Here is a 4,912-nt window from a genome sequence, read left to right on the forward strand (position 1 = left end):
GGGGGGGGGGGGGGGTGGGGGAACAGGTATCAAACACACATGTTTGTGTTTGATACCATTCCTTATGTACTTCCATGTATGCCATTTAGATGATGCCATTTTACTTCCATGCATTACAATGAGCCCGTCCTCCGATTTCTACCTCCAGCAGCCTCCCCCAGGCCGTAGATCTATGAGGGACGGGACAGGTGTGGGGCTCCACGTGGACGTGGACGTGGACGTGGACGTGGACTAGTGGATTAGAATAATGTCATTCAGCAGAGGGAACGGGAGTGAATGGGAGTCAGTGGGGCCCAGGGTCGGTTCTTATCCTCTGGTTGACAGATGAGCAGACCGTCTTTGTGTGGAGGAGAGCATTGAGGAGGAGGGGGGGGGGGGGGGGGGGAGGGAAAGGGGGCCCCTCTCACTCAGCACAGAGGGGTTATGGTTTAGCGGAGGCGGCTGGGGGGTCGTGCGCCCCTCCGTCATGATGGCAGATGGGGTTTGGGGACCCCTTTCGCCCCGCAGAGGGTATGGGCTGGGGGGGGGGGGGGAGGGGCTGGGGAGGGGGCGTGAGCTGTCCCACCTGCGGGGCCCCAAACAAAGCAGGAGTGTGTCGTCACAAAGGCCTGCAGCCTGCCTGGCCTCCAAGGTCCTGGGCCCTTTCTGTGTCAGCTCTGACAAGGGCATACGCACAGCTTCTGAAAGCGATTTCAAAACAAAAGTCTGGAAGAGGTCGTATGAATATTAAACAATACACAGCTGCCACTTTTGTAGTTCCCTGCCTCCAAGCAACCTCCATGCTTTTAAAACATAAAACCTTGCGTTAGCTCCAAGCTAACTCCACACAACTCTTGATACAGTACAAATGTTTGTGTTAGCTCCAAGCGAACTCCACTACACTATTCTAACATAGCATAAAAGATTGTGTTCGCTCCGAGCTGACCCTGGTCTCTTCCTAGTGTTCTGAGCAATGAAATATTAAGGGCCCTGGAGATTGATTGTGTGTTTCTGTAACCCTCTAGAAGAGGTTTGGTGGTAATGGACCCGGGATCAGGTAAACACGGGAAAGTACTTGAGCTGTACAGCCGGGTCGAGTCTCTGAGAGAGGAGACTCACAAGAACAAACATTTCAAGGAGAGGCAACCCAAAGATTAGCATCTAAAATGACTAGATGGAAGCCTGAGTGGCTCATCTTTAAGAGATACAGTACTTGGCCTCAATTGCCTTTCTTTCCACATGTATCAAATCCGGGGGAGGCTGGTGGAGGTCGATATCGGAGGACGTGTTTGACACCATTCCTCATTCCGTCCCGTGCATTACAATGAGCCCGTCCTTCGATGTCTACCTCCACCGGCCTCCCCTGATCAAATCATGTTTTGATAATAGATTAACACTGCACGCGTATGTGCAACTTAGGAGTTTTCATTCATGCAATGATAAACATCGCGTTATATGATTTGTGTTGGAGTCCTGTTCTAGATTATGAACAGCTGATACTCTCCACTCAATATGCTGGTAAAGTGGAACGCCACTGGAGACACTCAAACAAGGGCACAGTGCTGTAACACTGACATGATAATGCAGATGATAATGCAGATGACAATGCAGATATTTGTCTTTTGAACGTGACCCCACGGTAATACAATTGACTAGTGAATACCATCATCCCAGCAAGGGAGACACTGTGAAAAACTGTGCAGGTCAGAAGGTTTTAATACAAGTTAAACAAGCTTTATTTACTTGTCTCCCACGGAGCTTCCGATACAAACTTGCTACGTCCGTCTCCGGACAGCTTCGTTGTCATGGTGCTCTTCGACTATGACGCAATCACTTTACCATACGTAGTATAGGTTTCAATGCTGATCCGAAATCAAACGTACAAGTACAATTAAAGAAACCGAAACCAACGACATTCAAGAATACCTCACGACAAACACAAAACAACTAAATCATCGGCCTGCGTCCGAACACATGAAAACAATGGACCTATTTCCAGCCGGGGTTTAAAAATAGTGATGTGACTTGTGTGATGGTGATTGTGGAGGCAGACCACGTACGGCAGGTTAGCGGTGACCTTATAGTGCTGTGTCACCTCCCTCTGTTTGGTATGCTGCTGCTGCTGCTGCAGACAGAGAGAAAGGGAGGGAGGGGGGGGGGAGAGAGAGGGGGAGAGAGAGAGAGGGGGGAGAGAGAGAGAGAGAGAGAGAGAGTGATACAGAGAGAGAGAGGGGGGAGAGAGAGAGAGAGAGAGAGTGATACAGAGAGAGGGAGGGGGGGAGAGTGGGAGAGCACACAGAGAGAGTGAGAGACAAAGAGAGACAGAGAGGGGGGGACAGATAGAGAGAGACAGAGAGACAGAGAGAGAGAGAGAGAGAGACTGTTCTGTTCTGTTCCCTGTAGCCAGCTGCGGTTCCACATTCACCACAGGAGCTTTTCCCTCGGGGACCAGGCTGACTGGCGGGCTGGCGGGATGACGGGATGAAAAGAAGGAGGACCTGTCACATGACGTTTTCTTCGGTCTCTCACTCCTCTCTCTCTCCCTCTCTGTCTGTATCCCTCTCTCTCTCCCCCCCTCTCACTCCTCTCTCTCTGTCTGTATCTCTCTGCCTCTCTCTTTCTCTCTCTCTGTCTCTGTATCTCTCTGTCTTCCTCCCCCCCCCCCCCCTCCTCCTCTCTCTCTCCCCCTCTCCCCTGATGGGCGCTGTTCACACCGTAGAGAGCCTGTCTTCTAAAGCCCTGATGGCCACTGCAGACTGGCAGGGAGGTAGAGGTCATTCCTGCTCTGTCTGTGGAGTTGTGAGGCCTCAGACGGCTGCCTGAACACTGTTGACTGTCATCTGTCTGAATGAGAGAAAGTTACTGATCACCACATTCTAGAACAGGAATGATGACCACCGAATTAAATAATTAAAGAATGTTACCGATCACCACATTCTAGAACAGGAAGGACCATCGAATGAGAGAATGTTACCGATCACTAGTGTGACAGGGTTCTAACAGAAGAATGTTCTTGAATATTCCAGAATATTGCTCAGTGTGACAGGGTTCTAGAAACAGAATGATGTGATGTGTGTGTGTGTGTGTTACAGCAGCTAATTCCTGTCCTGGTAGATTGTGGGAAAAGGGAGATGATGAGGGATTCCAGAGTTGGTATCGATCATCTGTCAGACTGGTATTGATTGTGTGGTTGCTGCAGGGGGCGAAGGACTCCTCTCCTCCTCTTCCTCCTCTTTCACAGGGCTCGGTCTGTGATTAACACCATGCAGAAGATTAACACAATGTGTGTTTGATACCATTCCTCATTCCATTCCATTCCATGCATTACAATGAGCCCGTCCTCCGATTTCTACCTCCACCAGCCTCCACTGGGCCTACACAATATTATGATTACTTTGACTGTCAAATCTTGACAAAATTATATCAGACGCATGACCAGTTGTGACCTCTGACGCATTAACATTCATGGCCCCTGGTCCTAGCATAGATTTGTTTTTGTTATGATGACTGATGTATAGATGATTCACTTACTTTAGACAAATGTACCTGTTGTAAGTCGCTTTGGATAAAGGCGTCTGCTAAATGTCTAGAATGTAAATGTGAATGTAATTCATCTCTTGAATTCTCATAAGAACTCAACTCTTGGGTTAAACATGTTTCCTCTGCAGTGGCCTGACACCTCCCTCCTCTCAATGCCTCCAACCTATCAACTCCACTTATGGAAAACTCAACTGAATCCTCCGATCTGTTTTTTAGTGGCCTTAACAGTTATCTACTTAAATGCTAAATAAAGATAAGCATATTATAGAATTCCTCAAGTGAGCAAACATAATTCATCGGGTGATTAATGATAAACCGGTGCGTTAAGACTTCACGTTAGCTATTCGAGGAATGTAAGGTCAGTGGAGTGAATTGAAAGCATTCATACACATTAGCTGACAGGAATTCCGACACAAAGGCCATGTATTGTCTATTCAAACAGCAGGACTCTGAAGTGGTGGAGGGTTTCAGGGAAGGCAATGGAGCATGCTCTCTCTCTCTCTCTCTCTCTCTCTATCTCTCTTTTTTTTCACCCTCTCTCTCCCCATCTCTCTCTTTCAACCTTTCTCTCTCTCTCTCTCTCTCTATCCCATTCTCCACCTCTCTCTCTCCCCCCCTCTCTCCCTTTCCACCTCTCTCTCTCTCTCTCTCCCCCCACCCCTCTCTCTCTCTCTATCCTATTCTCCACCTTTCCACCTCTCTCTCTCTCCCCCCACCCCTCTCTCTCTCTCTATCCCATTCTCTACCTCTCTCTCTCCCTCTATCCCATTCTCCACCTCTCTCTCTCTCCCCCCCTCTCTCCCTTTCCATCTCTCTCTCTCTCCCCCCCTCTCTCTCTCTCCCTCTCTATCCCATTCTCCACCTCTCTCTCTCTCCCCCCCTCTCTCCCTTTCCATCCCCTCTCTCTCTCTATCGCATTCTCCACCCCCCCCCCCCCCCCCCCTCTCTCTCCCCCCCTCTCTCTCTCCCTATCCGTCAATGTTTGTTACCACCACCGGTGTGCCACCACCCATCTGTCCCCATGGTAACCGCCATGCGTCATCAACATTCCATACATCATATGAGTATGAAACGGGCTGTCGTCACGCCGACTGTCATCATGGCCGCCACGCGTGGCTCGCATACGTGGCACTGGCGTGTGCGGTCTCACGCGTCAGGGGGTCTCTTTGCGTCGCCGTGGGAAACATGCATCTGGTGACCAAGCTGCAGTTGTCAAGGCAACCAGATCCTAATCTCCTTCTTCTTCTTCGCTGCGAGTTTTTTTTAGTTTTTTTCCCGTCATCGAAGGAGCGAGGAGTGTGAATATCATTGGCTCAAAACCTTCTCATTCATTTCATTGGCTGGAAACCTCCTGCTACGGCACATTCGGAGATTGATTCCGGGAACGCGCTGA

The sequence above is a fragment of the Argentina silus genome (assembly GCF_951799395.1).
Source record: "Argentina silus genome assembly, chromosome: 18".
Classification (NCBI taxonomy): Eukaryota; Metazoa; Chordata; class Actinopteri; order Argentiniformes; family Argentinidae; genus Argentina; species Argentina silus.